This window comes from Gorilla gorilla, chromosome 16 (genome assembly GCF_029281585.2).
Source record: "Gorilla gorilla gorilla isolate KB3781 chromosome 16, NHGRI_mGorGor1-v2.1_pri, whole genome shotgun sequence".
NCBI lineage: Eukaryota > Metazoa > Chordata > Mammalia > Primates > Hominidae > Gorilla > Gorilla gorilla.
In genome coordinates, this window is record NC_073240.2 from 21,799,161 (window position 1) to 21,811,653 (window position 12,493).

Here is a 12,493-nt window from a genome sequence, read left to right on the forward strand (position 1 = left end):
ATTTTTAGTAGAGATGGGGTTTCATCATGTTGGCCAGGCTGGTCTCCAACTCCTGACCTCAAGCCATACACTGGCCTCGGCCTCCCTAAGTGCTGGGATTACAGGTACGAGCCACCGTGCCTGGCCAGGAATCTGCATTTTTGCTAGTAAGCCTGGTCATCTCAGTGCACACCAAAGTTTGAAACCACTGTTGGGGTGTGGAGTTCTTGCTTCCAGACTTCCAGGGCCTATAGATTGAACAACAGCAGCCACAGTAGTAATTAGAATTTTAAGTTTGAACCACAAGCCTGCCATGCAACAAGGGTTTCCTCCCGTTTTACAGATGAGGGACCTGAGGCTTCATAAGGCTGTTATTGACCTGAGGTCGCACAGCTGATGGCTCCTGGGTTCTTAGCGTTAAGTTTTGCAGCCTTATTTCTGTTGTGTATTTGTTTCTCATATTTCTGTGTTTATTGCACTGCAATTGTGATATCCTCTAAAAGCCAAGGATGAACTCACTGCTGACCTTGGTTTTATTCGTTTGTTTGTTTTCACCTTTTCTCGTGAAATGTGCAAACATACTCAAAAGTCAAGAGAATCATATGGTGATTTCTCATAGTCCCCTTTGGCCAGCTTCAGCAAAGATGACATTTTGCCACTCTTATTCCATCCATTTCTGTCACGCCACCCCCGACATACACACATGTTCTTTCTGGAGTATTTTCAAGCAAATACAGGATTTTTAAAAACATGTAAATGACTGTGTTGTTTTGTCTGATTATGATGCAATATGTGTTCCTTATGAACAGCTTATACCTCAGTAAAAAACAATATAAAAAGCCACAAATCATCTCAATTCCCAGTATGTGCCACACACATATACACACCACATAGCACATACAACACACACACATTTCACACACACCACATGCCACATGCACACCACACACACATATACACACCACACAGCACACACAACACACACACATTTCACACATGCCACATGCCACACACATATGCTATGTGGTATGTATATGTGTGTGGCATGTGCTGTGTATGTGTGATGTATGTGTTTATGTGTGGTATGTGTGTGGCATGTGCTTTGTATGTGTGTGATATATGTGTTTATGTATCTGTGTGGTATGTGTGTTATGTGTGGTGTGTATATGTATATGTGTGGTATGTGTGTGGCATGTGCTGTGTGTGTGATGTGTGTTTATGTAAGTTTGTGGTATGTGTGGTGTGTGGTGTGCATACATGTGGCATGTGTTGTGTATGTGTGCAGGGTGTGGTGTATGTGTGTGGTGTGTGGCATGTGGTGTGTGTGGAGTGTGTGTGTGTTCTATGTGCTATGTGGTGTGTATATGTATGCCTGTGGTATGTGTGGTGTGTGTGGTGTGTGCATGTGTGTGGCATGTGCTGTGTATGTGTGTGTAGTGCATGTGCTTGTGTTTGCAACACAGACACCCCCACCTGAGTTTGGTGCAAGCAGCACCTTGTAAGAGAGCAATTCTGACAGTCACCACCACAGTGGCCGCCTTGCCTGGAGCCGGCCAAGTGGAGGCGGAGGCAGGGGCTTAACACCGGGGCTTCCATCATGAGTGAAGCTGGTGCTGGCTGTTATCATTTGCAGGTGAAACAACTGGGGCAGAGCGGTCACTTGCAAAGGACAGCCCGCCAGCCAGGGACAGAGCTAGGGCTCAGGCTAGCAGCCTCACGGTGCCTCTCACCAAGCCTGGCCAGGCTAAGGGTTTTGGCACTGAAAACAGGAAGGGCAGAAGTGCCAGGGGACAAAGCACTTTCATGCCTCATTTAGCCCTGGTGACATGCTTTAAAATCAATAGATCATTATCCTTACCTGGCCGAGGGGGTAATCAGGCCCTGGGGGAGGCCAGCAGATACCAGCAGGGCTAGGACTTGAACCAAGTTCTCCCGATCCCAAATCCCACTGCCCCGTCCCCTCCAGAGCGGCTGTGGGTCAAGGCTGGGTATGGATGGTGACTCTGGCAAGGAGGGTCAAGTGGACCAGGTTCCTGAAGCCTCACAGCTGTGGCTGGTATCCCGGCTGCTGATGCCTGTTGAGACCTGCTGGTGGCTGGGGTTTCATGTCCTCATTTCCCTTGGCCCTCACAACAATCTTGCCAGTAGAACATTCTTCCCCTTTTACAGATGAAGAAACTGAGGTTTAGAGAAGCCACTTGCCCAGTGTAGACAGCGAGAAGGACAGGTCCAGGTCTGCTTGATGATGAAGCCTGTGTCTTCTTTGCTGTGTGATCCTCATCACGTTAGGGGATTCCTGAGGAAGCAGAGGATTTTGTCCTTGCATTTGAGCCACAGCAGCTCTAGTAAGTACGTGTGTGTGCATATGTAGGTCCTGTGTTCCTATTGATGCTAATATGTACAAATTGCATATTAATATATATTAATATGTATTACTATATAATAATACATATCTGAAAGCTGGCTTCAGCTTAAGACTTTGTTTGAGAGTTGTTTGGGGGTTAACACTTTTTTAACCTGTAGGTCCATGTGTCGTACGTATGATTCCTTGCACATATTTGAGTCTTGGCATGCCTGCTTCTTTTCTCTTACCCAAGGATGGCTCTTCACTAGGAGGCTGGCACAGAACCATCAGAACGACCCCTGGTGTAAGACACAGTAAAGCCCCCCTGTGTGTTCCTGTGGAAGCTGGCCATGCCAATATACATTCACCAGAGGCTTAATTAAATTCTCAGCTCCTTGAGAGCAGGAGTCAGGGCTGAGGCTGATTAAGTTTGTCACTTTGGATTTCCAGCTCCAGATGGGTACCATGTATGCAGTTGGTGCTCATTAACTGTTTGCTGGTGGTCTTTCTGCCTTTTTTTTTTTTTTGAGATGGAGTCTCACTTTGTCACCCAGGCTGGAGTGCAGTGGTGCAATCTCAGCTCACTGCAACCTCTTCCTCCTGGGTTCAAGTGATTCTCCTGCCTCAGCCTCCCCAGTAGCTGGGATTACAGGCGCCCACCACCAGCTAATATTTGTATTTTTGGTATAGAAGGGGTTTCACCATGTTGATCAGGCTGGCCTTAGACTCCTGACCTCAAGTGATCCACCCGCCTTGGCCTCCCAAAGTGCTGGGATTATAGGTGTGAGCCACTGCGCCTGGCCGAAACCATTGAGTTTTACAAACTTCAGTGCCAATTTCTTACAGCCCTTGGGGTGTGGCCTGGGTTGGACTCTAATGAAGAGAATTGAATCTCCTAGTAGTCAGCTGGCATCTTAGCATACACTGAAGTAGGGATTGACGTTTTTCTATGAGGACAGGCTTCAAAGTCTTGCGAGCTTCCTTGCTTTGTCCAGGGAACTGGGAAAGAAAAATTTACGGGATTTATGTTGTCTTCTGGGTAGGAGTGTAAGTTCCTGTTGCTGCTGTAACAATAATTACCATGCAATTAGTTGCTTAAAACAACACAAATTTATTCTCTTACAGTTCTGGAGGCCAGAAGTTCAAAATGAGTTCCATGAGTTTAAAACCAAGGTGTCATCAGGGCTGGTTCTTTTTTTTTTTTTTCTTAAGACCGAGTCTCACTCTGTCGCCCAGGCTGCAGTGCAGTGGCATGACCTCCGCTTACTGCAAGCTCAGCCTCCCGGGTTCAAGTGATTCTCCTGCCTCAGCCTCCAGAGTAGCTGGGACTACAGGCGCCCAACACCACACCTGGCTAATTTTTTGTATTTTTAGTAGAGACTGGGTTTTACCATGTTAGCCAGGATGGTCTCGATCTCCTGACCTTGCGATCCTCCTGCCTTGGCCTCCCAAAGTGCTGGGATTATAGGTGTGAGCCACCGCGCCTGGCTAGGGCTGGTTCTTTCTGGCAGCTCAGAGGGGAATCTATTTCCTTGTCTTTTCCAGTTTCTAGAAGCTGTCTACAGTCCTTGGCTCATGGTTCCTTCTCTATCTCCAAAGCGCATCACTCTGTCCTCTGTTTCCACAGTCACATCCCCTTCTTTTACCTTTGAACTTCTTGTCTCCCTCTTTTCTTTTCTTTTTTTTTTTTTTTTGAGACAGGGTTTCACTCTGTCACCCAGGCTGGAGTGCAGTGGTGTGTTCACAGCTCACTACAGCCTTGACCTCTTGGGGCTCAAGCGATCCTCCTGCCTCAGCCTCCAAGTAGCTGGGACCACAGATGTGTACCACCATGCCTAGCTAACGTTTTAATTTTTTGTAGAGACGAGGTCTCCCTATGTTGCCCAGGGTGGTCTTGAACTTACTCAGTATCATGAGAACAGCATGGGGGAAACTGCCCCCATGATTCAATTACTTCCCACCAGGTCCCTCCCACAACATGTGGGCATTATGAGCTTACAATTCAAGATGAGATTTGAGTGGGGACACATAGCCAAACTGTATCATTTCACCCCTGGCCCCTCCCAAATCTCATGTCCTCACACTTCAAAACAGAATCATGCACTTCCAACAGTCTGCCAAAGTCTTAACTATTCCAGCATGAACCCAAAAGTCCAAGTCCAAAGTCTCATCTGAGACAAGGCAAGTCCCTTTCACTTATGAGCCTGTGAAATCAAAAGCAAGTTAGTTACTTCCTAGATACAATGGGGGTACAGGCATTGGGTAAATGCACCCATTCCAAATGAGAGAAATTGGCCAAAACAAACGGGCTACAGGCCCCATGCAAGTCCGAAATGCAATAGGGCAGTCATTAAACCTTAAAGTTCCAAAATGATCTCCTTTTACTCCACGTCTCACATCCAGGTCATGCTGATGCAAGAGGTGGGCTCCCACACCCCTTCCAGCTGCTTTCGTGGGCTGGCATTGAGTGTCTGTGGCTTTTCTAAGTGCACAATGCAAGCTGTTGGTAGATCTACCGTTCTGGGGCCTGGAGGATGGTGGCTATCTTCTCACAGCTACACTAAGCACTGCCCCAATGGGGACTCTGTGTGGGGGCTCCAATCCCACATTTCCCTTCTGCACTGCCCTAGCAGAGGTTCTCCATAGCAGAGAGCTCCACGTGGCCCTGCAGCAAATTTCTGCCTGAACATCCAGGTATTTTTATACATCCTCTGAAATCTAGTTGGAGGTTCCCAAACCTCAATTCTTTCTTTTTTTTTTGGAGACAGAGTCTTGCTCTGTTGGCCAGGCTGAAGTGCAGTGGCATGTTCTCAGCTCACTGCAGCCTCTGCCTCCCGGGCTCAAGCAATTCTCCTGCCTCAGCCTCCCGAGTAGCTGGGATTATAGGGGTGTGCCACCACACCTGGCTAATTTTTGTATTTTTAGTAGAGATGGGGTTTCACCATGTTGGCCAGGCTGGTCTTGAACTCCTGACCTCAGGTAATCCACCTGCCTCAGCCTCCCAAAGTGCTGGGATTACAGGCGTGAGCCACCGTGCCCGGCCCAGACCTTAATTCTTGACTTCTGTGCACCTGCAGGCCCAACACCACATGTAAGCCGCCAAGGTTTGGGGCTTGCACCTTCTGAAGCAATGGCCTGAGCTGTATGTTGGCCCCTTTTAGCCACAGCTGAGATGCAGGGCACCAAGCCCCAAGACTGCACAGAGCAGCAAGACCCAGGGCCTGCCCCTCGAAATCACTTTTTCCTCCTAGGCCTCCGGGTTTGTGATGGGAGGGGCTGCTGTGAAGGTCTCTGACATGCCCTGGAGACACTTTCCCCATTGTCTTGTCAATTAACATTTGGCTTCTTGTTACTTATGCAAATTTCTGCAGCTGGCTTGAATTTCTTCTCAGAAAATAGGCTTCTCTGGCCAGGCGCAGTGGCTCATGCCTGTAATCCCAGCACTTTGGGAGGCCGAGGCGAGTGGATCGCCTGAGGTCAGGAGTTTGAGACCAGCCTGACCAATCTGGTGAAACCCTGTCTCTACTAAAAATACAAAAATTGGCCAGGCGTGGTGGCAGGTACCTGTAATCCCGGCTACTCAGGGGGCTGAGGCAGGAGAATCGCTTGAACCTGGGAGATGGAGGTTGCAGTGAACCGAGATCATGCCACTGCATTCCAGCCTGGGCAACAGAGCAAGACTCTGTCTCAAACAAACAAACAAAAAAAACCCAGAAAATAGGTTTTTCTTTTCTATCACACTGTCAGGCTGCAAATTTTCCAAACTTTTGTGCTCTACTTCCCTTTTAAACACATGTTCCAATTCCAAACCATACCTTTGTGAATACATAAAACTGAATGCTTTTAAGAGTATCCAAGTCACCTCTTGAATGCTCTGCTGCTTATAAATTTTTTCCACTAGATACCCTAAATCATCTCTCTCAAGTTCAAAGTTCCACACATCTCTAGGACAGAGGCAAGATGCTGCCAGTCTCTTTGCTAAAGCATAGCAAGAGTCACCTTTGCTCCAGTTCCCAACAAGTTCCTCATCTCAATCTGAGACCACTTCAGCCTGGACTTCATATCACTGTCAGCATTTTGGTCAAAGCCATTCACCAAGTCTTTAGGAAGTTCCAAACTTTCCCACATCCTCCTGTTTTCTGAGCTCTCCAAGTCTCTAGGAAGTTCCAAGCTTTCCCACATTTTCCTGTCTTCTTCTGAGCCCGCTGTTCCAACCTCTGCCAGTTATTCAGTTCCAAAGTCGCTTCTGCACTTTCAACTATCCTTATAGCAGCACCCTACTCCCAATACCAATTTACTGTATTAGTCTGTTCTCAGGCCATTGTGAAGAAATACCTGAGAGTGGGTAATTTATTTTTTTTTATTTATTTATTTTATTTATTTTTTGAGATGGAGTCTCACTCTGTCACCCAGGCTGGAGTGCAGTGGCACAATCTCGGCTCACTACAAGCTCCACCTCCCAGGGTCACGCCATTCTCCTGCTTCAGCCTCCGGAGTAGCTGGGACTAGAGGCGCCCACCACCACACCTGGCTAATTTTTTATATTTTTAGTAGAGATAGGGTTTCACCATGTTAGCCAGGATGGTCTTGATCTCCTGACCTCGTGATCCACCCGCCTCAGCCTCCCAAAGTGCTGGGATTACAGGTGTGAGCCACCACACCTGGCCATTTATTTTTATTTATTTTTGAGATGGAGTCTTGCTCTGTTGCCAGGCTGAAGTGCAATGGCACAATCTTGGCTCACTGCAACCTCTGCCTCCTGGGTTCACACCATTCTCCTGCCTCAGCCTCCCGAGTAGCTGGGACTAGAGGTGCCCACCACCATGCCCGGCTAATTTTTTTGTATTTTTAGTAGAGACAGGGTTTCACCATGTTAGCCAGGATGATCTTGATCTCCTGACCTCGTGATCCACCCGCCTTGGCCTCCCAAAGTGCTGGGATTACAGGCGTAAGCCACCATACCTGGCCTGGGAGTGGGTAATTTATAAAGAAAAGAGGTTTAATTGACTCACAGTTCCACAGAGCTGGGGAGGCCTCAGGAAACTTAAAATCATGGCAGAAAGCACCTCTTTACAGGGTGGCAGAAGAGAGAAAGAGTGCCAGCAGGGGAAATGCCAGACGCTTATCAAGCCGTCAGATTTTGAGAGAATTCCCTCACTATCACAAGAACAGCATGGGGGAAACTGCCCCCATGATTCAATTCCCTCCCACTGGGTCCCTCCCATGGCAGGTGGGGATTATGGGATTACAATTCAAGAAGAGATTTGGGTGGGGATACAAAGCCAAACCATATCAGCCACCATGCCCAGCTAATTTTTTTTTTTTTTTTGAGACTGAGTCTCACTCTGTCGCCCAGGCTGGAGTGCAGTGGCGCACTCTGGGCTCACTGCAAGCTCCACCTCCTGGGTTCACTCCATTCTTCTGCCTCAGCCTTCCTAGTAGCTGGGACTACAGGTGCCCACCACCACACCTGGCTAATTTTTTTGTATTTTTAGAAGAGACGGGGTTTCACCATGTTAGCCAGGATGGTCTCGATCTCCTGACCTTGTGATCCACCTGCCTCAGCCTCCCAAAGTGCTGGGATTACAGGCGTGAGCCACTGCGCCTGGCTTTTTTTTTTTTTTTTTTGAGACAGAGTCTTGCTTTATCACCCAGATTGGAATGCAGTGGCATGATCTCTGCTCACTGCAACCTCTGTCTCCTGTGTTGAAGCAATTCTCCTGCCTCAGCCTCCCCAGTAGATGGTATTGCAGGTGTGGGCCACCATACCTGGCTAATTTTTATATTTTTAGTAGAGACGAGGTTTCCCCCATGTTGGCCAGGCTGGTCTTGAACTTCTGACCTCAGGTGATCTGCCCACCTCACCCTCCCAAAGTGCTAGGATTACAGGCATGAGCCACTGTGCCCTGCCCTAATTTTTTTTTTTTTTTTTTTTGTAGAGACAAGGTCTCACTATGTTGCCCAGATTGATCTTGAATTCCTGGCCTTAAGTAATCCTCCCACCTTAGCCTCCCAAAGTGTTGGCATTAAAGGCATAAGCCACCACACCCTGCCAACATACATAACTTAATCATATCTGCAAAGTCCCTTTTACCATGTAAGGTCACATCCACACATTCTGGGGATTAGGACATGGGCATCATTTTGGGTGCCGTGATTCAGTCTGCCACAGTGGGTACACAGCAAGCCAATGATGGGGGTAATTAAGTTAACATTAAATGTCCCACGAGTTCTATGTTATAGAGCAGTGATCATGTCCCTGGGGTGTGAGGTGATCCACTGAGGACCAGGAAGAAGAGATGAGATTATTGCTTAAGATTAAGCAAGAAATCAGGTTTTATGAATATTGACTCTGAGCTGACGCTGGCTCTCTGTACCCATGACGGTCTGGTCAGGAAAACAGAAAACGCACTGGTTAGTTTAGCAGAGAGAATTTAATATTGGGCATTGGTGGAACGAGGAATGGAGGACTAAAGAGGCAGAAGGGGGACCTGAGGTCACAGGTGGGGACACCCCTCAGGCTTGGTGGCACTGCGCTGGTGGCTCCTCAGCTGTCACCCAAGGGAAACTTGCAGGATGAATGGGAGTTTCACAGTGAAGTCCCATCTGCCAGTTTGTTAGCTCTTTTTTTTTTTTTTTTTTTTAATGAGACAGGGTCTGGGTCTGTCAATCCAGGCTGGAGTGTGGTGGTGCAATCTCAGCTCACTGCGACCTCTGCATCCTGGGCTCAAACAATCCTCCTGCCTCAGCCTCCCAAGTAGCTGGGACCAAAGGCATGCGCCACCACACCTGGCTAATTTTTATATTTGTTGTAAACATGGGGCCTCACTATGTGGCCCAGGCTGGTCTTAAACTCTTGGGCTCAAGCAATCCGCCCACCTTGGCCTCTTAAGTTGCTGGGATTACAGGTGTGAGCCACCACACCTGTGTGTTAGATCTTAAAATATGGCAACATACGTTGGTGAAGTATTGGCTTAGTAGAGTGGATCTGTAGCTTCTGGTACCTATCTTGTCTGGTTCTAACTAAATTCGACGTATGCCTCAAAAAGATTCATACAAAGAAACTGTGGAATGAAGGAAACACTAATAAGCCAAGCAGAGTAAAGAGTGAGAACATATCAGAGCAGCTATCTTATTCCTGGCCTGAGCTCTTTATCAGACATATCCCAAGGTAAAAACAAAGGCAGGCAGCCAGCCAGTCAGTCTCGCAGAGGACAGTCACACAAACCCTAGTTATCCAGAAGTCTATTTGAAGTACAGATTAGAAAATCCATCCCTGTTGACAATAATCCTCACCCCAAATGCATATTTTGCCTTGAGATGTAATGGAAACCATCATAATTAGCAAGACATTAAAAAGAATGTTGTTTGTTTAATCTTTTACTCGGCATTTAGAAATTTCCATTTTGGCTGGGCGCAGTGGCTCACGCCTGTAATCCCAGCATTTTGGGATGCCGAGGCGGGTGAATCACCTGAGGTCAGGAGTTCAAGACCAGCCTGGCCAACATGGTTAAACCCCATCTCTACTAAAAATACAAAATTTGGCCAGGCATGGTGGCATGCGCCTATAATCCCAGCTACTTGGGAGGCTAAGGCAGGAGAATCCTGAATCTGGGAGGTGCAGGTTGCAGTGAGCCGAGATCATGCCACTGTACTCCAGCCTGGGCAACACAGCAAGACTCCACCTCAAAAAAATATCCATTTTGACAGGAGTTTTATGATTATACATAAAACATGAGAGCAGCAATGCATATATATAATTCATAAGTTTTAAGATACACATATATGGTGGGCACCTGCGGGAAAGGTTTTGCCCATTAGGATCTATGATCTAAACACTTTGGAGACTCTTGCCCTGAAGAATTCATGTCTATGAGCTATCCAAAAACCCAGACCAGGCCGGGCGTGGTGATTTATGCCTGTAATCCCAGCACTTTGGGAGGCCAAGGCAGGCAGATCACTTGAGGTCAGGAGTTCAGGACCAGCCTGGCCAACATGGCGAAACCGCATCTCTAATAAAAATACAAAAATTAGCCAGGTTTGTGGTATGCGCCTGTAATCCCAGCTACTCGGGAGACTGAGGCAGGAGAATCACTTGAACCCGGGAGGCAGAGGTTGCAGTGAGCCGAGATCGTGCCATTGCACTCCAACCTGCACAAGAAGAGCGAAACTCCATCTCAAAAAATAAAAAAAACTCAGATTAAACAATGATTATAGATGTTTTATGAAATAATCAAGAAAGTTCATAAAGAGGATGACCCCAATTTTTTTTCTGTCTGCAAGATCCGTATTTGTTGTTCTGTGCCACATTAATAATTACATAACAATTATATAATATATATATCCAGGCCTTGATAATTGCCATTGTCTACAAGATGCTCTAGAAGTCCAAAGGGAAAATAAGCCTGAGAAAGTCCAATAGGGCTTCACAGAAAAGGTGGCATTTAAACTAGGCCTTGCTTGGAGCTGGAGAGTTCCAGGTGGCTAGGGAGGCCTCACAGTCATGGTGGAAGGTGACAGGCAGGTCTTAATTAATGAAGCTTTAAATGTTTTTTCATTGGGGCCAGGCATGGCAGCTCACACCTACAATCTCAGCACTTCAGGATTACTTTTTTTTTTTTTTTGAAAAGCAGAGGGTCTGTAACTTTCACCAGATTCTTAAGGAGTCTGTGACCTGGGAGAGTTTTAAGAGTGGGAGAGCTGTGAGGCCACGCTCAGGCTGGATGCCAGCCGTGGGACCCCTCGCTTCACCTCTCTGAGCCTCAGCTTCCTTATCTGTGCAATGGGGCAGCCTCGTGGACATGCAGGATTGCTGTTCTGGAGAGGCAGAGCCTGGGATCCAGAGGAGCCCAGCGCCCGCCAACTGCAGCGCCCAGCACCAGCAACCCCAGCACTAGGGGCTGACTCCATTCTCCTCCCCAGGGCTACACCAGCTCTAGCTTCCTGGCCGCCAGTTTCCCCAGCAACTTCATTTTGTTTATTTGCAATGGCTTCTTGGGGTCTCCTGGAGAAAAGATTCTCAGCGGAGTTCCAGAAAATGAACGCACTCTGCCCGTGCTCGGAGAGCTCCCAGCTGTTCTCTTGGCTGGCCGGCTCAGAAGAAATGATGTTAGGAATGTTTATCTCGGAGGAAGCGGAAGAGCTCCTTTCAGCAAAATAAGAATGAACCACAAAACGAGGTGCAGGGGGCCTTGTCAAGACATCGTAGCGTGGTGCCATGGGAACATCCACTTCCTTTGTACTGCCTCAGCTGACAGTGCCTCGGAGATGCCCTGAGCTACGTCAGCCAGGCTGGCATCCAAGGGGCTCCTTATTGGCTCACAAGACACATTGCTTTTTCAGGACCAGAGAGACTTGGAGGTCCTCACCTGCAGCCCCAAGCCTTTGTTTAGGCTGTGCTGTGAGGCTGGCTCTCTGTGGTCAGCATCTGAGTGTCCCTGCCTGGCCAGCAAAGGGGTGACATTTTCCTTGGGTGCCCTCTTGCAACATTGCGTTAAATTCTCAAAAAGGTGCAAAACCTTAGGGTGAAGTTTGTGTCTAGAATATAATGGTTAAGGGCCTCGGTTCTGGAGTCGGAATGACCAGGGTTTGGGTCCTGGCTCCATTGCTTTATAGCTGCCTGAGCCTCCGTTTCCCAGTGTGTGAAATAGCTGGTAACCAGCATTCCTACTCCCATGGGTGTTGGAGACTTGAATGAGATCGTCATTACAAAGCGTTCAGCACAGGTTAAGTGCTGTTAGGCGGAAAGGAGATAATCAGTGGTAGAGATTATTATTTTAGTTGTCTGCTTATAAAATCAGAAAATGGGAAATAGAAAAATACAAAGAAGAAAACCAAAAGTGCATGTAGCCCCACGGCCCGGCGATCCGCGCCGCTGGCCTTTTGTTAGCTGTCCTTCCTGTTTTTTTTTCCTGTGGGTGTGTATGCATGTGTATATTTCATAGGATCTGGTCATAGTTGAATGAGGATAGTTTATGTATGTATAGACATGTTAGTTTTTTCTTAATACCAGCCATAATATATCTTAACCCACTTTTTTAAAACTTAAAAATATATGGAGAACAACACGTTCTCCAAATCATTACATTTTACCATATTGCATATTTTTTTACTTTGTAATGTTTCAAAGTAAGGATGTGTTTTAGAATCAATGTCAAAAGAAATGTGCCA